This window comes from Pseudorasbora parva, chromosome 16 (assembly GCF_024679245.1).
Source record: "Pseudorasbora parva isolate DD20220531a chromosome 16, ASM2467924v1, whole genome shotgun sequence".
NCBI lineage: Eukaryota > Metazoa > Chordata > Actinopteri > Cypriniformes > Gobionidae > Pseudorasbora > Pseudorasbora parva.
The window spans coordinates 23,553,220-23,578,288 of record NC_090187.1 but is presented as its reverse complement, the minus strand read 5'-3'; the positions used below and the strand labels follow the sequence as shown (position 1 = coordinate 23,578,288).

The window sequence follows — 25,069 nt, the reverse complement described above, 5'->3', positions numbered from 1 at the left end:
ACCGGCCACTGTGCCCGGGGCCACCCGCAGGCCTCCGCTGCCTTCTGGAACAGTTCGATGAAGGCCTCGGGATCGTCCTGTGGCCCCATCTTATGTAGGGGCACGTGGACCGGTGCGCTGGCGAGCCCGGCGGCTTCGGTGCGAACCTCCCGGTCTATCCAGCTCCGGAACCTGGCCTCTTGCTGGCCGCGGACGATGGCCTCGAAGCGGCGCTCCTGGTCCGCCCGCAGGTCCAGCATGGACTGATGTTGTTCCTGGTGGAGGGCCGCGAGAGAGGTGATGATGTCCGCAAACACCGTGGCGGAGGGCGTTGGTGTTGTCATGGCGGCGGCGCGGTCCTACTTCCTTCCCGGGTTTCGGCACCACTGTAGTAAAGTTCGATAATGGAAGGAAGGAAGAGGACACGGGGGTCGGCTGGACGGTTGATACTTTCTTTATTATAACTCAAAACTTGTAATAAACTTCAGCAACACACACTGCGGTGTGGATTCTCATAGACACTCGATCACTTCCGGGTCGGCACTTCCGGCTTCCGGGAACTCAGTCTCTGTGCGTCCGTATCAACCGTCCGATCTCTCTCTCTCCTTGATCTCCGGTTCCACCGAGGTTTTATTCCCTCTCCGCGCTCATTACTAGAACAAGAGACAGGTGTTATTAATCTGCTTCCAACCCACTCACTTACCGCTTGTCCCGCGGCTCTCTCTCCCGCTGCAGACCTCGCTGAACCACGCCCCCCTTGCCACACTTTGCATTGCACTTGGTGATGTAAGGCTTGGATGCAGCTGCTCAGCCATGGAAACCCATTCCATGAAACTCTCTACATACTGTTCTTGAGCTAATGCTGAATGCCATACGAAGTTTGGAGGTTTGCATTTATTGACTCTGAAGAAAGTTGCCGACTTCACTCTGTGATTTTACCTGGCCTACCACCTTGGCTGAGTTGCTGTTGCTCCCAATTGTTTCCACTTTGTTATAATACAACTAACAGTTGATTGTGGAATATTTAGTAGTGAGGAAATTTCACAAATTGATTTAATGCACAGGTAGCAACCTATATTGGTACCACGCTTGAATTCACTGAGCTCCTGAAGGTGACCCATTCTTCCACAAATGTTTGCATAAGCAGTCTGCATAGCTAGGTGCTTGATTTTATACACATTTGGCCATGAAAGTGATAAGAACACCTGAATTTAATGATCTGGAGGGGTGTCCCAATACTTTTGGCAATGTAGTGTAAATGACGAAGGGATACATTTGATGAATGGATAGAATTAAAACAGCAGACATAATTTATTTGAAATATAAATGTTTTATTATTATTAATAATAATAATAATAATAATAATGATGATGATGATGATGATGATGATAAATGGCTTTACCCTCATTTATGAACAATTCTTGCTAAATAAATGTATTTGTTTCTTTTTTTAAAAACGAAAAAACAACGTACTGTCCACAAACATTTGAACAGAAGTGTGTTATCATCTTCATCTCAGATGTTTCTCTTTGAATGCCTCAAAAAACACAACAACTGTTGACACACAGTAAACACACCTGAAACAGATCCCAGTTTACTCCAGCGATTATGGTGGTGGAAAGTAAAAGTGACAGGCTTCAGGGGGACAGGTGGCAGAGACAGGGGATTAAAGCGATGTATCTGTCACTGAGAAATTGTGGGATGCGGCTGATTCCATTCAGAGCTAGTTAGCATGCTCAGTGCTTTATATCTGTGGCTGACAAGGTCTTACGGCAAGATCACTGGAGAGCAGCAATTGATGGATTGTTTCAGGTGCTCAGACAGTCACTGAGCTGCGGCTGACATGTCGAGAGCAACAAAGAACATGCTAATGAGCATGTGTTTGGGTGTTAATGCGTGTGTGCAGGTGGGAATCTGGCACATCTCTCACACGCAGACCCAAGTGCTTAGCTGAACAGTTATATATTTCGAAGTGAAATGGTTTCACTAAACAGCTATATGCTACTTTAGCATTCAGTATTTTATTTTTTTATGTTTACTTGCTAGTGCAAGATGAATCTGTTTTCCAAAAAAACTAATACTGCACATTACTGAATACTGAATATATTGATTGATTGATTGATTGATTGATTGATATATACACAGTTAATAAAGCAAAAAAAAAGCAGCTTGGGTTAGGTGTCTTTCTCATGGACACCTTGACACTTGGTCATGTAGAACCGGGGATTGCTTCCAGTTTTTGCCAACCTACATGAACCCCTGAGCCACTGCAGCCTTATATATATAAGGCTGCAGTGGCTCACGAGAACTCAGTCTAATCTAATGCACGTGTGATCTTGCGTTATTTACTTGTCACATTGCACGTGCGTTTGGTTGGGAATGTTGGGAAACGTAGTTTGTGCAACAGAGAGAGAGAGCGATTCTTCCTCTTGTACAGTCACGCAGTGTGAACCCCTCTGTTACCAATCCATCGTGGAGTGTGAACACAGCAGTGACTGAATGCTATACCCTAGATAGTCATGCAGTGTGAAAAGAGCAGTGACCCAATGAGTTTGAAAATTGTGCAGTCTGAACTAGGCTTTAGCCGTCAAACTGACATCATCTGAGAAGAAACGCCGTGTCCAGACTGGAAGTAACTGTTCAGATTTTGATTAAAAATAACTGCAATAATTGTTTTTTTCTTTCTGTGTATTAACTTGCACGGATTAATTGTTCACCATAAGACCTTTAATATGTGCTAAGAAAGTAAATAGGGTCAATTTTGATTTCATGAGGACTTTAAGCTCTGCCGCCAATGTTCCCAGCAGGAACTTGATCGATTCGAATCTAATAATTTTCTGTTATACATTTTAATTTTAATTTTGCGATTTATAAAATTTTAACATATAAGTTTAAATGATATGTTAAAGCTCGTGTAGGAAACCACAAATTTAAATTATATTATGGAATTTGAATTTTACTCCAAGCAATGCACACATGGTTATGGAAAATAAAATGTATATATAGCCATTTTGCATATTGCATTTAAAAGCAAAAATTGCTACCCCATATGCTTCCATAACTTCCAGATTTGTATATAGTCTTTTAGTGAATATTGAATACAATAAAATGTACAAACAGTGTCAGATTAGGGATTGTCCATGACAGAGGTTCAAAATCTTAATCAATCCTTGTCCTCTGTTCTTTCTTTCTTTTTTCTTTCTTTCTTTCATTTTTTTTAAATATTCATTTGTCCTCAGAAGCCTGAAGAACTCATGCGTTTCATGTCTAGCACAAAGTAAAGAGGGGCATAGACAGGGCTAATGAGGTCTCAAGTGGATTTGTCCGGGCCCAACCTTCACTGCGACACAAATGACACTTTAGTTAATCCAATTGCTCTTAGATCATGATCAAAAATGCATAAGCCTATGAAATGATCCCATCTCAGAAAGGGCATGATGGCCTTGTTATGGTCCTCTCCAACTAGACTTTCTCTTGTTCAGGATATTCAAACCTTAAATTGCTGTACTTTACATTATATTCTATCAGGTAATTTTGAGTATTTTATGCAAAGAAAAATTTCCCATTGCTATGCTCTACAAATTCAGCTTCAGCAACAACATGATAATTGTATCTGATTGTTCTTAAGGTTGCATCTATTTAGCTTCTTAACCTGCCACTTTTTTGTTTTTGGTTTTAAGATGCCAAAATACATTTTATTGTAACTTCATGCATTCTTTTAATATAAATGTATCAACACTTGGATGTGCGTAAGTTTCATAAAAAAAGCCTTATTATTGAGCAAAAAGCTGTGAGATCTGGATTCGGATTCAGAACAATGATCAAAACAAATATGGGGTACAGTCCTGTAGCTCATCCTGGGATATTTTATTCAGTAACGTTAGGCAGTTTTGATTTATATGCTGTTTAATTTTGGTGATCGCATTATTTTGCATATGCATATGATAGTGTTTGTTTCTGCTTCTTCTTTTCCTGTGTTTTGATCCAGAGATTCTATACTCTTTCAGAAGATGTGTAATAATGCTTATAGTAGCCCTTAGTAACTATAAAGTTTACACTATTCTTTTCCAGTTTACCGGCCACTTACATGCATTTCGGGAGAAACTGATCAATTTGTGTGTTGTAAATCTATCTGACAGGACTCTCTGAATTGCGACGCATACAAACATGGCGGCACCCGTCTCACATAAGATCATTTATAAAGGTTTTTAAGCAACAAAAACTCACTCACACTTATTTGAGATGAGATTGTTGATGACATGATAAGTTATGAATATTTTGAATAAAAAAGGACACGGTATTTCAGCTGTGAAGAAAATAAATACTCTAAATCATTTAGTTTAGATTTGAGTGAGTTGAAAACAGAACAAAATTGTTTGTTAGCTAGCTGATCATTTTATTAAATTGAATATGGCAGAAAATATGTCTATTTCTAATATTGATAGGCTATGATAGGCCAAAACAATTATTTGTAAATAATGTAAAAATGAGGAACAAAAGAAACATCAAGATAGGAGATCATACATAATATGAGATATCAAAATAAGATAAGCAACTATTACTGTTTTGTTTCATGTTTTTAATGTATTGTCAGTATTGTGTTCACAGATCACGTGGATGATGGCCCCACAAAGATCGGCAATATCCGAAATCCTTGTCTTTGTGGGGACATTTTTTTAACATCTTATAAACAGTGTTGGGAAAGCTACTCTGAAACTGTAGCTTTACAAGCTACTTGTAAGTTATAGTAGTTAAGTCATTCAAGCTACCATTTTGAAAAAGTAGTTAGCTACACTACAAGTTACGATCAAAAAGTAGCTAGCTTTTTTTCTTAACTTTTTTTTTTTTTTTTTTACAATGACAAATAACTTTGAATAGTTAATGAATAATGTTATACTATTTGGGGTTTCAAGCAATATAATGCAATGTACTGTAATTGATTTCAAAGAGTATCGTGTGAATTCAGGTTGATTGGGACACCTTTTTCCCAGTGATTTCAAAGGCAAAAACTGTCAGAATCATTTGAATAATTGATACAATAAACACAATAATCTAATATAGCCTATATCTCAAACTGAACTGACTGTCAAAGTGCAACATGGCTAAACATGTAACATCAGTGTAAGAATAAAATCTATGCAACTTAAATTAAATATTCAGGAGGCAGGATTAGGTTTACCACCATCAAACAAACCAAATGTGGGACGATTACTAAGTTTGTGTGGGACAATGTGTGAGAAGTTACCAACATTAAAACATAACATAAAACTGGTATATAATGTCTAAGTTAATAAAAACATTTGTATTCTGCCTTTCAGCTGATACAAATATTTTTGTTGTTTAGTCCCTACCAGAAAACACAATTACATCACAATGTAACATGTATTTATTGTACACGTAATTTAAATTCAACATCACTGAGCCCGACACTGCTTATAAATCATACAGAAGGAGTTTTTTTGAGAAAGTAAAAATGCAAAATGTTTCCTGTGATGGGTAGGTTTAGGGGCAGGGGCAGTGTAGGGCGATAGAAAATACGGTTTGTACAGTATGAAATCCATTACGGCTATGTAAAGTACCCATAAAACATGGAAACACTACGTGTGTGTGCGTGTGTGTGTGTGGTCTGTCAGCCACCACCAAAGGCCATTTTTTACCCAGGAAAACCAGGAAAAAATGTGAGATATTTGTTAAATCAAACTGTAGTTAATCAAAATAAAATGCAAGTGCAGGGTTTATTTTCCTTGCTGTTGCACAATAACATTTTTAAATTGTAAATGAAAGTACATATATAAAATAATTTGCCTAAGCAGCATACTAATGCATATCTGTATGATACACATTCCACCTCCTGTTATTCACATTCATTTAAGACATATTGGACTGTCTGAGATTAATACCTCATCGAGATTAGCATTTTACGGAACTTTGAGTTTTAAAATTGGCGCGAGCGCTTTTCACAAAACAAACACGCCCTCTGTCAGAGTCAGTTTGGTGTTTCTGTCCACCCTAGACCGTAAACAATATGGACACGTCGTCTTCAATGTCTCTCATTGATTAAAAGTTAAGTGTTATTTGCTTATAGAAGAAAAAGATGAATTCCCCAAGGCTGCAATACCTTTTTATTATTTGATCAAAACTTATCCCATGGTACATTTAAACACTCACACATACAAGAGAAAGGCCAAATCATATGCATATTCCACATTTTATCATAAGTGTGGGTACTTGCACTGGTCTTAGTCTTGACTCTGTCTTGGACTTGTCTGGGTCTCGGTTTAGGTGGTCTTGACTACAACCCTAGCTAGAATATTGATAGAATATTACCCTAGCCTAGCTAGAATATTAACTTATGTATGCATGGGTTATTATTTTGACTGTCCTAAGCCTCTTTCACACAGAGCATTGATGAGATTGATCAAATTTCCATAAAATTGCTAGAGTGCCTTCTGTGAACGCAAACATGTCCCTGGCCTAGTAACATTGCCTAGGATCAGTAACGGAATGCACCCTGTGTGAAAAAAGATAGGATCAATTCTCTAAGGAGTGTGATAGTGAGGACGCTGAGATTGTTCACCAGCTTAGCGGAACTAAGCAATACATGCTTATCGATACATTAGTTTATAATCAAATCAGAAAAACAAAAAAACTTCCACAAGTAACTGCAAACTAAAGACCCTGTGGAGACATTCTGATGTCACGTGTCTTTATGGGATCTTTACAGGATGTGTGTGAACGCACGCAAAGATTCCAGAAAAAGGGGCTCTATAGAGTTAATCACACTTTACTAAATATTGAACTTCAGGCAGCTGACACACTGAGTTTCCTTTTGTTACTGTCAGCGCATTTCAATAAGCCTCCGCAACAGAGTTTGAATGAGATAACGGTTATTAATAATTTACAGGCCGTCCTCGTGGCCTGAGCTATGGTAGATCATTTAGGCTCAAGTGCACGTCGCTGTCGGCTTTCTGTCAAATACAGCTTTAATGTCACTTTTTCAAAGGTCAAAATACTGGTAGCATAAGGTGTACAGTGAGAGGTCACATCACAACGCTCGACCGTTAAAAAGACTCTCCGAGCTGTTTGGATCTCCTAGACTCCTTCAAAATGGTTCGGAACAATCTACAGAGCAATCCATCATTCCGTTATTCATATGACAGTTAACTTCCTGTCTCACACAATGTGACCTTGAGGGGCTTTATGAGCCACAAGCCATTCATAACCATAATGCTCCACCATTCACAAACCAGATACAATGTCAAAAAGGGTGCTTAATTTCAAAGTCAGTATTCTAGCACAATGGTTATTAAACGGGGAAAATAAAATTCTCGTTTTCAATCATGCAGCATATCAGCCAGTGTAGTTTCCATATTTATCTATTTCGAGACATTTTAATTTTGTTTATATATTTTTAAAAAAGAAATTCGGTCTTTAATGGAACAATTGGACACACACACACACACACACACACACACACACACACACACACACACACACACGCACACACACACACACACACACATATGGTAACAGTTTTATTTAATCCTGTATCTGCATTTTCATGGTGTCATGTTTATGTTCAGTTTTATCATTCTAGGTTTGTTCAGTTTCCCAGTGTTTTAGTTTGTTCCTTTGATTAATGTATTTTGTTCAACTGTTTCCCATTAATTATCTAATTGGTTTCATGTGTATTTATATATCCCTGTATGGTTCGGTTCTTTGCCTGGTGTTGTCAATGTTAGTGGATTTGTTTGCCTTTTCTCATGTGTTTCCCCAGCATGGATTTATTAAAGACTGCGATTCTGAATTCTCCTTCGTTGTGCGCTCATTTCTAGCAGTTACACGTGACAGAACACCTATACTCCCCACTGTACAGCTTTTGTGCCTGGAGCAGAAAGATAGCTCACTGGAAGACCACACTCTTGACTTTTTAGAACTAGCGCACTAAACACACTCTAATAAAAAAGAAGGTGTAATAAAAGAGTCTTTTATTACACCAACCTCAGCGAGCGGTACGTGTTCCAGTGTGCAATCCAAAGGAGGATTTTGCTGCAATTGTGGAGTGGGTACTGGTACTTAGTATTAGTGGAATTTGAGGACTTTCATGGAAGCCCCACCCACTTCTAGGTTGTTTGGATGAGCTAGACACTTTAATTTTTATGCATTTATTTGAGGAGGTGATGCCTGTGAATCTCTCTTCCCCACAGTTTCCGCTCAGCCCTGAGTTTTCGGTATCCCCACTGGTCCCTCCCAGCCCTGAAACTCCTGTTTCTCCGCTGGTTTCACCCAGCCCCATGTCACCTGTTCTCCCTGTGACTCCTTCCAGTCTCCCTCTCCCACCTCCTCTATCAGAGCCAGGCATGAGGATCCCCTGTCTCTACCACTAGCCACAGAGTCCCAGACTCCACCTCAGTCCACCGACCCATTTCCTTAGTCTTGGCTCAATGCTCCCTCAGCTTCGCTATGTCATCCTACCAGCTCCACCAGGTTCCCCCATCCACCCGTCATTGCCTTGGTCATACATCGCTTTGGTCCCACTATGGGATTTTGAGATAGTTTTAATTTGACATTTATATAACAACAAAAGCCCTGAAAATGGTTAATTTAACTAAACATCACAACCTGTCTTCTCTTTGGATATTTCATTTATTGTATATAAATGTTCAGCCTGAGCATAAGTGCTTTTGAAAACTAAGAAGAAATGATGTGAGGCTAGTCAGGGTTCCTCAGCAGTAAGTCAGTATTCTCTTTAAACTGAGGCACATACAGGCGTTCATCAACCGGGTGTGAGATCTGTGGCTCGTAGTGGGAGTCTGATGTATAGGTTCTGTGTAGGAGGGCGGTACACTGACAGGAACACAATAAAAAACAACCTCTTCTACATACGGTCCTGCCAAACTGTCAGAGAGATGGCTTCATCTGCCATTCCTCACAGCTGCATGCTACAAAGAGCCCAGCAGCTCAGAAGACAGTGGAAACAGAGTTTTGAAAAATCACCAGCTTGTAAGAAATTGTTAAATAAATGTAAATTACAGTGCTTTTGTGGATTAACAGCTGTGCTGGACAATCAAATCATTCACAATGAAGTGAATGAACACAATGAACAGATATTAGGAATTGCTTCTGTAGTGTCACGTCATCAGAGTTGCTAACTTCCTTCAGGGTTATTAGAGTTAACAAAAAAAAAAAAAAAACAGAAAAAACATAAATCTTAACAGATAGGCCTACAACTTTTGATTTCAATATTGTGTTAGTAAATAAAATTTTGTTCTAGCTGGATGCAATATTTTTAAGTTTCATAAAAAAAAAAAATGCAAAATTGAGCAAAAAGCTGAGAAAATCATGCTATTGTCAAAGAATACATCGAGATCTGATTCAGAATGATGATCAAAACATAGATGGAGTTGATAGAGTCCATCAAGACCTCTAATGCTGGCAGTCCTATAGCTCATCTTGGGTCGACATTTCATTTAGGCAGTTTTAATTTAAATGCAGTTTAAAATTGTTATTTTACATATACGCATATAGTAAATTGCTTGTTTCTGCGTCGTCTTCATGTGTTTTGAGTCAGTGCTCTTTCAGAATATGCTTAATAGTGCCTCCCCCATACTTTATAACAATGAATACACAGAAAGCCGGATAATTCTGCCAATGGTGGGGATGCGTTATCTCAAAAATTACAAAAAATTCTGTCAATGCTGGGGAAACAATTTACATTAATAAATGCTAAAAAGGTATTTTTCATTGTTATTTCATGTAAAAAATGTAGTTAACTATAGTGTTAAAACAATGTGACCTTTTTGTTGAAAAAGTTATGTTCAGTTTAATTTTCATTGTGTTAAGTTCCTGTTCTTTGTTCTGTTTCCCACCACTAGCTTGTCACCATGGTTATTTATCAATTAGATCACACCTTTTTGCATTCAGTTCAGTATCTTCTTTAGGTATTTAAGCCCTTCAGTTCTTTCAGTTTTATATTCTGGTGTTGTTTGTGTGTGGACACTATTTCGCTGGTGTAGGACCATTGTGGATTACCTGATTACCAGAATAAAGTCTGTTTTGCAGACCCTATACAAAGTCTTTGTCATTGTCATTGATCCCAGCCAGCTTCCCTTCTCCCGCCTCCTCTTGATTATTTAGGCATTCAGTCAGCTCTGCTTCCACTGGTTCTCTTCAACCTCTTGACACATAGCCTTCAGCGTCTGAGCCCATCATTCTACCTTGGTCTGTCGATCTGTCGGCTTCGCTTTGGTTCCTCCCTAACTCTGCTCCACTAGTTACCATCGTCCTAACGTCTTCACCGGGTCCCCTCATCCCCCTGACTTCATCTTGGTCAGACATCACCCTGCTTGCAACAAAAAATGTATGGACCTTCAGCTATGCTTCGACTCTCACCCTTTTTGCTCCAGCTGGCTCCGCCTTCCTTGCGGCTCCACCTTGGTTCTCTGGTACCATGGACACGCATGGCAGATTGGCACCACCTTGGTCTCCAAAGCAATTGGTGTCACTCAGTCCCATTAGCTCTTCGTCTGCACCCTAGTCTCTCTTTTATCAGAGCCTCTTCCTTCATCGGCCCCTCATCTGCCCTCAGAGCCACCACCCTCTCTTCCTCAGATGAACTGTTATGGAGCTAAAACATTCGCATGGGTAGAGATTAATTAGTTAGATCACACTTCTATGCATTCAGTTTTGTATCTTGCATATTTAAGCCCTTCATTTCTTTCAGTTCATGGTGTTTTTAGTATGCAGGAATACTGTTTTATTGGTGTTGGACCAACTTTTGGCTGTTGCACAGCCAAAACAATATTTGTTGCATTAATTTCCTATTATCGCTGCAAAGCTGCTTTGAAACAATAGGTAATGTAAAAAGTGCTATATAAATGAAGGTGACACCTTGACCTTTGTGGACTACCTGATTTACTTTGATTTAATAAACTAAAGTATTATTTAGATCCTCTTGGTCATTCTTCTTCATCTTTTGGACCCATATGTATGTATTTACTTATTGTATGTATGTATTTTGACAGTTTAATATATTGTTAAATGTTAAACCTAAAGATGCAGTAAGCAATAAAAAAAAAAAAAAAGTATCATCAAATCTAAATTAATGCTTTTTATAATGCCGTTTTTAAAATGGCATATATGACCATGACATCTCTCTCTCTCTCTCTCTCTCTCTCTCTCTCTCTCTCTCTCTCTCTCTCTCTCTCTCTCTCTCTCTCTCTCTCTCTCTCTCTCTCTCTCTCTTAGAGTTTATAAGGAGAGAATGTGGCTGTTTAGACCTCAAATACATGTAAACATTACACCTACTTTACAATTTTGACATTTTCGCAGATGTGAGCTCAAGGCCGTCAGCGATCGTACCCACAGAGAACAGCTTCATCTCGGCAAGTCCTTCGGTAATTTGTTGAAGAATGCATGCTAAGAAAAAAAAAAAAACATTTTAAAAGGACAAAGACAAATATATCACATTTTTTTTTAGAATGGATATAATATTATGGACATCAACCTGATGAATGAATGCTATATTAGATGCAGGTAATACACTCATTTAGTTGACCTCTCTTTCATAGTAATATAATATAGTCTACATAATACAATAATCTAAAAAATCTAAACTGCATGCCGGCATGGAGGATGGTCGCTTAAACTTGCAGCAACAGTGCAAAAGTAGTCCAGTTCCACGGGAAAACTGCAGACTTGGCAACACTGATAACACCAATGTACATATTTTGTGACATCAAATCAAAGTTATCAAATATTGAAGGCTATATTCAAAATAAATTGGTAATATAATTTCTTCAAATCTATCTATGAATTTTTAATGTGTGTAAGAATAAAATGTAATGCTTTTTAAATGCAATTTAAAGCCTTAATTTCCTGCAAAAACACTTAATGACTTTTAATGCTTTCCAATGCCCCACAGAAAACCTAGGATACACATTTAAAGTGCCAATTCCAATTTAGCTGACTGTCTTGATCTCCCCTGATGAGCAAAAGGGGTTTGATATCCATTTTTGATATCTTTCAGCTCAACCCAAATAAAGAAATCTCTTGAGTTGCTCTCGGCCGTACACAAACACTGTTATGCCAACTTGCATTTTCACAAGCATGCATATACACTACATCTGGGCCGGTTCTGCTTTGCTGTCCCAGTTCTTCACATCAAAAGGAAAATACCCAGTCCACACACTGTATCGGCCTCTTTACACTTACATTTACTGTGTTCGTGAGAAATTTTTGGTTGCAAAAGCTCTGTGGTACATCCACGGCTCTCCTGAGTGATTTGCCTCTGTAAAATCTTCTCCAAAGCTCTTGCATTTGGTTGGATTCTTTATCAGCCTTAATCTGCCCAAGTGGATCTGTGTCAGTCTTCACATCACAACTAAGCAACTTCTTCCTTGGCCTTCTCCAAGAAGTCCTTGGCCAACTTCTTCTCCTTACAAATGCATGGCTGAAAGAAAATCACTCTTGAGTAGAGGTCGACCGATAGTGAATTTTACCGATACCGATAGCTAGGTTGGACCACACTTGCCGATAACCGATTAATATCTGTAGAAAAAAAAATCTATAGAAAATAACTAAAACATTAAAATATTACAAATAAATATTTATTTAGCTCATAACCTAGCAACATGTAAGTGGACGTCAGGTAACAGACTGCGAGTCCCATTTGTTAACAAAGATTTATTAGCTTATTTAGCTAGCTTACATGAATGATATGCAATATACATTTTACACCATTTAATAATAGTTGAGCAATACAATTGTATCTTAATCATTCATGTTAGTTCATAGTGTACAGGGTATCCGCGGGGTCTTGAAAAGTCTTAAAAGGTGATAAATCAATTTTGGGAAAATTAAGACCCTTATAAAGTATTAAAAAGTCTTATCACGGCTTTATAAAGTCTTAAATTTTGAAAGTATTTTGTTCAAGCTTTGTCAAAAGAGTTTGACTCCAAAAAGTATTTATGAATATATTTCTTTTCATCCCCATAAGTATTAAAAAAAGACGGGGCGAGATCAGTCTGAGATCGGCTCGGAGCGCGCGCGCGCCAAGGGTGGAAATTAGCACCGCCACCAGCCAAATGCGGCTGATTTTGAGTTGTGGCGGGTAAACTCGCTCCACCTACCGAGCTGTTTCACCTCTTTGTAAACTTTGTTCAATGCATGCGAGTGCTGCCGTATGTGCGCATATAACCAGTCGTTTTCTCCGTCATCACTCGCGTGAAGATGCGCTGTGAGACTCGCACTGAGAGAAGATCTGACGCTGTGCATCATCCGAGAGCGCGCGCTCGTCTCACAGCGCGCAAATATTGAGTTCTCTTTCCAGTTTTGGGCTTAAACGGACAAACTCACACAAGAAGTATGTCAACATGTCCATCTTGATGAGTATCATAGCAGACATAGTCTGAATATGCCTGTGAACTGTATAGTATGCACAGTCGAGAAAGACGGACATATTATCCCTACATCAGGTCTTAAAGGCGCAGTAGCCTTTACTGCTGCCTGAGTGATGTCCTTATATTTAGTTTGACATTAAACAATGCTCTTGATTGAATAGCTTTTGTAAGTTTAATAAGGATTAATCTTTCATTTAAACAGTTAAATATTCAGTTATTTTACATTTGATTACTTTATTCAATTTCTGTACCTTTCTGCATTCCAGTAGGCATGTGCATTATTATTTAATGTACACATGAGTGAGGTCAAGTTAAACATTTTAGTTTGAATTTTATTTTTCGGTTTTCGGCTTTTGTTTCTTCTTTTTTGGTTTCGGCCAAGAAGTGATTTCGGTGCGTCCCTACTGACAATGTTCTGCTCAGTATGTTGTCAACACACTTCAAAGATGCCAGAACGAATAGTTTCATTGTTGGGACAAAAACCATAAAACTGAAAGCCATAAAAGACCACAAATCATCGTGAAAATGTCTGTATTTCATTGAGACTTGAGATTAAATAAACTGCTTAAGTATTGTAGAGCTTGTAGTATTAATTTTCACGTGCAGTTACACATTGTCAGTTAAAAACAAAAAAGTGGCTGGTAAAAACATTGAGTGGTAGACTTTGAAAAAAGTTAATTTCCATCCCTGGCGAGCGCTGTCTACGGGTGACGTCATGTATTTTGCGAAATGCGCAGTTAGGTAATGTCGCCCTCCATACGTTGCGAAACAGATATGCAATGTAAGAAATACAAAATTGGCCTACGATAAAGATTTTAAGTCTACATTCGACTACAACTGTTTATTAAAGGTTTGTTGACGATTAAAACTTGAAGTGCGATGAGGTCTTAAAATATTTTGAGAAGGTCTTTAAAAAGTCTTAAAAAGGTCTTGAAATTAACTTCAGGATTTCTGCATATACCCTGGTGTATAAAAAAGGCTAACAGATAAAACTATCAATGATTAATACTTTTTCAGCATTTATTAACCTTACTTAATGTTACGAATGAAATATTGGATATGTATTATAATGTATTATATTGTATTATATTAAGTGTTATTTCATATAAATCCAAACAGTTTGTTGTTTTTTTTTCTTATCAAAATAACAAAATATGTATTGAAATCAAATGCGTTTCTGATGTGTTAATATTATTGTCGGATGCATGACCATACAGTCTGGTTTCTTACATTACTAGTTGTAACACCACTGTAACTGCTTGAGGTAAATGTTACTGCTAATGCTAGCGTCCTCTCAGCCTCGACAACAAAGTAAAGTACATACATACTGCTGTTCTTTTGCTGCTAAAGCATCTAGTCACCAAAAAAAAAAAAAAAAAAAACGTAATAATGATTTGGCAACATGTATTGAAGTGTTCTGTATTCATACCGTTTCCCTTTCAGTGTTTTAAACAGATGTGTCAGTGCGCTCAGCGTTCAGTGAAGCGCGCAGCTCACATGTTAATGTAAACAGTGATAGTTTTTTATTTGGCCTCTAGAGGCCGCTCTCGCGCTATATAATTCCAGCAGACCCTTCTTAGAGCTCTCGGGGGCTACTGTGTAATGATAGCACCCTTCTCAGCCGCTCCCGCAAAGGACGCAAACCGGAAAAACTATCGGTATTGATTTTTGACGATAACCGATTGTTCCACCAATCAGCTATTGGTGCCGATTAATCGGCAAATCCGATGAATTGGTCGACCTCTACTCTTGAGTATGCAAAGTCAAAGAGAAATACTGAAACACCCTGCCCTCCTATCAAATAAATTACGTTTCCACCACAGGAACTTTCCCTACACTGTAAAAAAATTTTTTGCGATTTTGTTATTTCAACAACAAATTTTCAGTAGAGATAACTAGATTGTCCAGACAACAAGGCATTTTAAGTTTTCTTGTCCTCAACTAGACTGAAAGTTAAGTGAACAAGTATAATTGTTGTTTTAACTCAAAAACATATGTTGAACTGTTCTGGATTTTACTCCAATTATACTTTAGTCTATTTATTTAACTACAGTAAACTAAACTTAATCTACTATGTGCAGCTGATTTATATACAACACTCTAATTATATAGATATGAGCACATTTATTTAACTTACCGTATTTAATACGTACCATTCCACACCATATAAACCAAGTCTTAATTCAAGGAGTCAATGAGTAAAGAGTTTTTGTATTAACACGGCTAGTGAAAACAGCGCCATCTGGCGGAGAGGATAATTATGTACATCCAGGAAATGCACGTGCTGTATGCGCGCGCCCCCGTATCCCCTCCCCCACCGACTGACAGACCAGACGCCATTTCCCTTCAATCGCAATGCTGAGCAAATGAGTAATGTTTACACCGGCATAGTGTTTTATCTCATTAACAGTGAGAAGTTTATAACATTATATTGTGGTAGGATGGTATGTGTGTGTGTGTGTGTGTCCGTGCACCTAAACTTAGAGATATCTTCTTTGACTCGCGGTGCAGAGCGGAGGATAGAAACAGGCGACTGAGGCGAGAGAACTTTTTTACAGGGAAATATTGTAAAGTAAGTGTTTTATCTCATTTACCATTTGTTTTTCATAATTTATTGCTTTATACCAATATGTAACTTATATGCTTTGCGCGTTTAAACGAGCAATAATTTTTCTCTCAGGGGACATGACTCACCGTGCAGTGCAGACATGGAGTTTACTTTTAACCAAGATAACACAAAGTAAGTTACGTGTTTAACCTCATCTACAAAGTGTATTTATGACATTATATTGTTTTATAATTATATTTGTGTGTGTGTGTGTGTGTGTGTGTGTGTGTGTGTGTGTGTGTGTGTGTGTGTGTGTGTGTTGTGCTCCCAGAGCCGTTGAAATACAGAGTTCCTAACGTTAAGTTACACGCTTTTACCTCGCGGGGTTCATGGAGCTCTCAACAACTCGCGCCGTCTATTTGTTCGAATGGTTGGAGGTGGACAGCAGTTTCACTATATTTGCTGCAATTTCTGGTAAATATTAACTTTATGAATTTAAATAATATCAAATTGTGAAATTTGAAGTATTCAGCCCTAATTAAATCACATTGAGTCATTGTACAGTGTAAATATTGCAACATGTTGTCAATAAGCCTATCAAATTTTTTTTTTTTTTTTTTTTTTAATGTTTTTATCTATGGCTCCTTGACAAGAAACTGAACTGGTTTACGGATCGGATGAAACTACATCTCGCTTCACTGCATGGTCTCTCTCTCAGATCGCCATCACATACAGATAAGTTTCATGAAACTCCTTGAAAATTATTAAATGTGAGTTTGAATCGATACAGGTAAAATAAATAACTATTAAAGGGTAAGTTCACCCAAAAAGGAAAATTACCTCATGGTTTACTCACCCTCAAGCCATACTAGGTGTATTCCAGACGAATACAATCGGAGTTATATTTAAAAAAAAATCTAAAGCATTATAAATGGCAGTGAATGGCAGTCCAAATTTTTAAGCCCAGAAAAAAGTGCATCCATCCATTGTAAAAGTAATCCACATGGCTCCAGGGGGGTTAATAAAGACATTCTGATGTAAATCGATGGGTTTGTAATGTAAAAAGTTATAATGTAAAATATGTAGCTTCTGGCGCGACGGCCTTCCGTATTAAAGTTACGGAAAAAGTGTAACTGGCACGGCGATGTCGTCGGATGTAGAGGGGAAACAAAACGCAACTGGCGCAGCGACGGCATCGGACATGGTGTAAAAAAAACGTAATTGCCGCGACGATGACGTCGGACGTGGCGTAAACCTTTTGAACTTCGAGAGACATTACACTTATTTCGTAAGTTGAAGGCGGTCCGCCAGAATCCTTTATTAACCCCCCGGAGCCTTCTGGATTATTTTTATAATGGATACAGGGCTTGACATTAAGCATGTTCATGTGCTTGTCCGGAAAATAGTTTGATATTTTGTGTGTGTGTGTGTGTGTTTTAAATATAATTTATTCTGAAGCAATATGCTGACCAGTATTCAATCAGCTTTGACATATTTAAATCTGCATATTTGTGATTTTTTTAATTATTATTTTTTACTTTATATAAAGGGCATTTCCCCTCTAATCTTATTAAATATAGACTATGCTTCAGGTTTCATTTTATATTGTAAAATTTGATCTATACATTAATTTAAAATAAGACACTATAAGGGCTGTTACCAATCACATTAAATAATTTACACTGAAAAATTTAATTTGCATTAAATAATGTTTTGAAATTTGTATATTTGGATAGACCAATAATGTTTAAACATCAAACCAAACCTCCAGTAGGTGGTAGCAGGTGGCCGTTTTAATGAGTGAGTCATTGAGTCGTTCATTCAAACGATTCATTCAAACGCTGAATCGTTCAGTAACACACATGTTGCTGTGACTTGTTGCGGTTCTGCTGTGAATGATTTTCACTGCTGAAATAGAACAAAACATTAAATATTGCTTCTTAAATGTAAGTGACTTTAAGGGAATGTTAATTTAAGTGAATGTTAATTAATTGTTTTGCTATGAACTGTCATATGAAGTCAGTGTCATTTTCAGTCGTGGTGGTATTCAGGAAAACAGGTCAAGTGTTGTAATGTCTTCTCTAGAGGCTGCACAAGTGTCAACAGCGCGACCTTGTTATCGTCAGTTCATTATATATTATTATCCACTATCAATCGCCACTTACACTAAATTAATGCAATCATTCTTGCATTTTGGTGATTCGCTAGCTATTTTTTGTTTTAATCAGGTCCATCGGGCATGTAAAATTCTCTTTCACTTGTCCCTTCGAAAAATCCACAAGCGTTAATGTCGAGCGCTGGGATAGATGCACTTTTTTTCTGGGCTTCAAAATTTGGGCAGCCATTCACTGCCATTTATAATTTTTGGATTAGCCAGAACTTTTTTTAATATAACTGATTCAGGGCTCGACATTAACGCTTGTCTGGGACAAGTGAAAGAGAATTTTACTTGCCCGATGGACAAGGGCCTGATTAAAACAAAAAATAAACTAACGTTAGTGAATCACCAAAATGCAAGAATGATTGTGCATTAATTTAGTGTAAGTGGCGATCGATAGTGGATAATAATATATGATGAAATGACGATAACAAGTTTGCGCTGTTGACACTCGTGCAGCCTCTCTAGGAGAAATTGCAACACTAGAGCCATTTAAGCTGTTTCCTGAATACAATCACGACAGAAAGTGACTCTGATTTCATATGACGGTTCCATAAACATTACATTAACATTCACTTAGTCACTTACATTTTAGATGCAATATTGAGTGTGTTTGTTCTATTTCAGCAGCGAAAATCGTTCACAGCAGAACCGTAACGCGTCTCACAGCAACTGAACGATTCAGTGTTTGAATGAATCGTTTGAATGAACGAATCAATGGCTCACTCATTAAGACGGCCACCTGCTGCCACCTACTGGAGGTTTAGTTTCATGTTTAAACATACTTTCTAACATTTGTATTTGTCTATTCAAAACTACAAATCTCAAAAAATTATTTAATGTAGTTGTGATTTTTCAGTGTAAATTATTTTATTTGATTGGTAACAGCCCTTATATTGTCTTATTTTAATTTAATGTATTGATCAAATTTAACAATATAGAATGAAACCTGAAGCAGAGCCTTTATTTAATAAGATTAGGGGGAAAATTCCCTTTATAAAAGGTAAAAATATCCTACATTTCAAATGATTCAATATTTTTTTTTTTAAATCACAAATATGCATATTTAAATATGTCAAAGCTGATTGAACACTGGGGAGAATATTGCTTCAGAATAAATTATATTTACAACGCACACACGCACGGAAAAACAAAAAAATATCGAACTTTTTTCCGGACAAGCACATTTTTTATTGGGCCAAGTGAATGAACTATATGAAACAAGAATGTAATACACCTAGGATGGCTTGAGGGTGAGTAAATCATGGGCTAATTCTCACTTTTGGGTGAACTAACCCTTTAATATGACAGTGGTTTTAAATGTTGTTTTTGTTGCTTTTTTGCATTTGAATATTGCACTTTACTATTAGATACAGCATGAAATAAACATGTATGAACATCAGAGAATATGTTTAAAGATACAGTACAATGTATGAAATCTGTATTGTCTCATGTAATCGCAGTGTTTCAACTGCGCAAACGTCAATAAATAGCTTTTAAGCAATGTCGTCACATTTACCTCAGAAAAAATATTCTGTCAGCTAGAAAAAGTATATTTACTATATTGCATAGTTATTGTATTGCTGTTCTTTAGTATTTAATGTATGTTTGAATAAATATTTTATGACAGCACCACTTAAAATTTGTATCTGTGTCTCATTTTTTTCCAGCCAGATGATGATGAGAGAGACATTGTTCATGGGGTTAATGTAGGGCATCTTGGCCATGAGTGAGGACATCAGACATGATAGTGCCTTCCCAGATGATGTTGTGGATGTGGATGTCATACTAGACGGAGATTGTGGTCATGGATCTAGAAGATGCCCTAAATGCCTTTGCCACACTGTTTGGGCTCGAGCTATGAGGTTATCCAACTTTTTATTTTATTTTTATTTTTAATCTAGGTTTAATGGTTGGGGAGAGCTGCAAAGCTGAAAAAAATGCAGTGAGGTAACACTGGTGCATATGTGCTGTTTATGCTCATTGATAAATGTACTGAAGCTTGAGAGCTTACACATTGTTAATTAAAATGAACTTAAATTAAGTTTAAATTAAAATGGTATAAAGCCAAATCAGAGGTGTTTAACAGTCTGTGCCGTTTCTTTTTGCAATTTTCTGAAGAAAGGACATTTCAGACCTTTTGTGTGGTTGTTTTTGGTGTTTGTTTTTGCAATAAATATAAATGTGTACTGATATGTGTTGCTGTGATTTTAATTTGCTATAGGTTTTATTCTAAATCAAATGTAATTTACAAATCAATATAGTAATGCAATTAATACTTATTAAAGCAGCTTTGCAACCAACTGAAGTGAAGTTATGATGACTAGAACATTTAAGTTCAGAAAACTAAAGTGAAGTTATGATGACTAGAACATTTAAGTTCAGAAAACTGAAGTGAAGTTATGATGACTAGAACATTTAAGTTCAGAAAACTGAAGTGAAGTTATGATGACTAGAACATTTAAGTTCAGAAAACTGAAGTGAAGTTATGATGACTAGAACATTTAAGTTCAGAAAACTGAAGTGAAGTTATGATGACTAGAACATTTAAGTTCAGAAAACTGAAGTGAAGTTATGATGACTAGAACATTTAAGTTCAGAAAACTGAAGTGAAGTTATGATGACTAGAACATTTAAGTTCAGAAAACTAAAGTGAAGTTATGATGACTAGAACATTTAAGTTCAGAAAACTGAAGTGAAGTTATGATGACTAGAACATTTAAGTTCAGAAAACTGAAGTGAAGTTATGATGACTAGAACATTTAAGTTCAGAAAACTGAAGTGAAGTTATGATGACTAGAACATTTAAGTTCAGAAAACTGAAGGGGAAGTTTTTATTACTAAATGGAATTAGTTCAGATAACTTATCCAAATAAGTAAGAGAAACTTAAAAAAACCAATGCAAAAAGATAACAAAATATATTAAGTTAAGTCAACAAATAATTTTTTACAGTGTAGAGACTAGGTACCCGGTGTGTGTGGACCAGTCTAAACGAAGATTCGGGTAATAATTTCCCCTTCGGAAAGTCCCTGCTCGCAAGTTAGTAGTTTTTCGAAGTTCAGGAACTTTCAGGGGTGGGATTTAGGTTCTGAAAATGCGGATTGGTTGATTGGGCATAATGATTTTATTTCGTCCACCATTTTAAAAGTTGCGTGGAGTAAGAGTTGTTTGCTATTCAAATCAGCAATGGAGTTATAAAAAATATGACCAATGGAGCAATGAGGAGGTTTAGGCTTTATTGAGCTTATATGCGGAGGACGAATTCCAGCAGAGGATGATATCCAGAGCAGTCCTGGACAAATTAGCCTAATCTTCAAGGTACTTTAGACTGCAATGGAACAGAAACATGTCTGTGGGAAAAAAATTTCCTGGGACAAATGGTTCCCAGCTTAAGATACATAGAAGCCTATAGACACAGCTTACTGAGTTCTGACCAGGTTTAAATACCATTTAAAAGTTTGGGGTCAGTAAGATTTCTTAATGTTTTAGAAAGAATTTCTTTTTCAGCATTGATCTGATATTATCGCATTTGAAAATAACTCAATTTTATCTTTATAATTTAATGATGCAAAGCTGAATTTTAAGCATCATTAGTCCAGTCTTCAGTGTCACATAATTCTTCAGAAATCATTCTAATATGCTGATTTGATGCTCAAGAAACAGTTGTGCTGTTTTCAACATTTAATGTTTTTAACATTTAACGGTTATTTAATGTGGAAAAAAAAAAATTTAGTCAGCAACCAATTGTGCAAGTTCACCCACTAAAAAAGATGAGAGAGGCCTGTCATTTTCATCATAGTATATGATGATAAGTATAGAACATTTATAAGAACAGTATTTGTTTGAAAGATAACTATTTTGTAACATTATAAATGTACTGACTGTCATTTTTGGTCAATTATCAAATGTGTGTACAAAAAAATACACACATTTTAAATGTATTTCGTTTTTCATATTTTTTTAATGATTTACGTTTCTTTAACAAAAGTTCAATATAACAGTATTTATTTGAAATAATAAAAAAAAAATCTTACTGGTCCCAAACCTTTGGATAATAGTAGATAATTAATAAACTACATGTGTTGCATGGGTGCAAGCTTGCCATAGCTATGTGTCTACTTACTGGCCAAAGTCAAAAGAGTCTATTTAGGCCCTGCGGTATTCTGATTGCAACCCTGATTTCTTTAAAGACAGAACAACACCTCTCCTCTGTCTGTAAACACAAACGACATGGAAGTTATACAAGCAACAATACCACAAGCACCTACATAACAGCTACAAGCACCACTAACAGATAATTATTGAATATATAACAAAATGTAACTTTACAGTGAGAAAAATGTTTCATATTTCAACCCCAAGATCCCTGTATTCTGAAACACCTGTTCTGTTTCTCCTCAAGTGGATGTAATTGCTTTTTGGATGAAGTAGCCAATGTGCTGTATCGTCCCCAACTAAACTATTTGCATGGCAGTGACAGAAAGCCTTTTATCCTCTGTATGTTATCGCTGCTATCGGTATTACGGATGCCAGGTTGGTTGTCGATTTTGGAGTCAGCGATGATCAGAGGCAACACAAATAATCACCCCCACCCCCACCCACTGCTAAAGTATTACAGAGATTGCATCTGAGGGAGTGACTGATTGTCCCCAGTTTATCTGATATTAGGGGAAATGGATTATTCAGACGCTTCAACAATTGTCTGTGGAAGCTAGTAGCAAGAAAACTCATTCACCTGATCCTGAAAGATACAAGCCCAATGTGGCCGGACGGCTTTCTTTATAGATACCAGATGGGAATTTAGAGAGGAAATTTCCTGCCTCTGAGGATGAAATAAATGTATGACAGATAGATTTTTTTCCCACCATACATCCAATTGTTTGTCAGAGAGAGAGATAGAGAAATGGGGGATACAGTGCCAAGAGAGACTGCTGTATGTTTGTAGTCTATTTTCCTTTAGATATTAGAATCCTGCTTCTGTTTTGATGCACTTTCAACTAGTCTGAGTCACACAAATGTCATTCACCATTTTCTGAACATGAGCAAGTTGACATTGAGTGAGGTAAAGAAAATGCAATAAAGGAGAATAAATACTGCAGCAAAGGTGCTGCAGTTGTACACATACAGTAGGGTCCCCAAATATGGTAACCTGTTATGATTCGTTGTCAGATTTGGGTGACTCTATATCTGCAGCTGTTCACATAAGACCAACTTTCTTATTTATACAATACTGGGAAGAAACCATCCTTAATTTGATTTTCTGAACATATCTCCAATGTGATTAAGAGAATGACCATATGTACAAAAACATGTTTATGCTTCTATTCCAGGTGAAATCTATAGATTGCAGATGATCTGTGTGCACAGCTGAATGGTTTCAGATCTCTGCCTTGTAAATGCCACCTAATAATTGTCATTGACATATAAAAGGGCACCAGTTAGCGTCCAAATCCTTTACTTCAGTATGGCAAGCGCCAAGATTAGATTTTCAAATTCCTTCATTACACCGACTCTCTGCTTAGACACCAATGTGGCGCTGAGAACTTTCCCAAGTCAAACACTGTTTTTATGAACGTTGCTGTGGATTTTAACGTGCACACAATCTAAGATCAAATCTGTGTGTATGCATGTTTTATAAATGAGGCCCCAGAAGAGAGAAGTTTAGACATGTGATTAGACATTAAATTCATAGTGTGCGAAATAGAGAGGTCTAATGGATTTTGGTAACCACTAATGCAGTCTTTTCAAATTTGGGGACCCTGCTGTGTTCACTTGAGTACACAATGCCTTTTGGGGTATGAAACAAAAGGGATTAGACATAACGAGAGGGAATTTGGGTACAATAAAAATGATTGTGTGAAATAAGTGTAGCAAATTTTAGTAACCTCTAATGCTGCCTTGTCAAATTTGGTGACACTGTTGTTAGATTTGGCTATATTTGGCTTAGCAGCTGTTTAGGTGGCCCGCCAATGTATTAGTTTTCTCTAATACATAAAATATGTACGCTCGACCAGAGTTCTTGTGGAAAGAAGAATTTATTGAATGTTGTACTGTAGCAGTTCTTCAACAGCGATGCTAGCATGTTGTCCTTCAAATAATCTTAAAGGGGAAGCCTAATCCTATTATTCTGACTTATTTACACTGTTAAAAAATTGGATTCCCAATGCTAAACATGGCCAAAGTTTCCAAAAAATTAGTTGGACCTATGACGGAGTATATCTCTTTCAAAAACACTTCTTCAGGATTTAGTAAATTTGGGTAGTTTTTTCGAGTATGGCCCTGTATTACGTTATATAAGTGCCCATTAATGCGACATCAAGGTGCTTCTTTCAGGTAACGGAAGCTGTCGGCAGCGCTGTCATTTTGTTTTTAGACCACAAAATCAACAATGCCACTGAAGAAGTGTATTTTTGCTTGTGACAGAAAGATTCCCAAAGAATCCAGCATTAAGGGGACAGTGGATGCAGTTTGCTCTTCCGGTGTTTTTTTGTTCCCGGCATTTCTGTGACAAATGTTTTATAAACAGGGCTCATTTCAGTGCTGGATTTGCAGCCCGTTTGAAACTGAAAGAAGGAGTGGTCCCAGCAATAAAAGATCCGGGTCATAATTTAAAGAGATGAGTGAAACTGCAATCAAATGTCTGTGTTTTTTTGGCAATCGGCACGTACGTGCATGCATATAATGTAAACAATACAAACATATAGCGAAATTAAAAGTTATCCAGGGATAATGCAATGGTGTGTGTGTGTGCTCCTGACCCTTTAGCTCCACCCACTGCACGCCTCCACGAGCTTGGCTGTTTTCAAAAAGAATTGCTACAGCTTATGTGTCTTTTTTAAATATTATACAACTAAACACTCTTCGGAGATATGAAGAATGTACTACTTGTACTCAAAATTAACACGAGAATAGAAGAATCTGTGTTTGTTATGTACACTTTAGCCCAAGGTACTGACTGTGCGAACAGACGAAAAAGCCACAAA

General features: G+C 37.2%; 2 long non-coding RNA genes across 3 annotated transcripts in view; one reads left to right on the top strand and one right to left on the bottom strand.

The window, feature by feature from the left end:
* The window catches only part of LOC137043662 (uncharacterized), a 46,660-nt gene extending 35,289 nt beyond the window's left edge, over positions 1 to 11,371 (bottom strand). Inside the window, exons 1-2 of the long non-coding RNA XR_010898555.1 lie at positions 11,287 to 11,371; positions 10,372 to 10,606 (exon numbers count right to left, since the gene is read on the bottom strand). This is a non-coding gene — a long non-coding RNA (uncharacterized lncRNA). The remainder of the gene's footprint in view (positions 1 to 10,371; positions 10,607 to 11,286) is intronic.
* A 4,021-nt stretch (positions 11,372 to 15,392) lies between these two features.
* LOC137043504 (uncharacterized) lies at positions 15,393 to 17,450 on the top strand. 2 transcript variants are annotated; one of them, XR_010898500.1, is made up of 5 exons: positions 15,393 to 15,749; positions 15,891 to 15,951; positions 16,060 to 16,119; positions 16,259 to 16,401; positions 16,581 to 17,450. It is a non-coding gene; the product is annotated as an uncharacterized lncRNA (long non-coding RNA). The 2 variants fall into 2 exon arrangements; XR_010898499.1 differs by having other exon boundaries at positions 15,393 to 15,951; positions 16,581 to 17,448.
* The last annotated feature ends 7,619 nt before the right edge of the window (positions 17,451 to 25,069 follow it).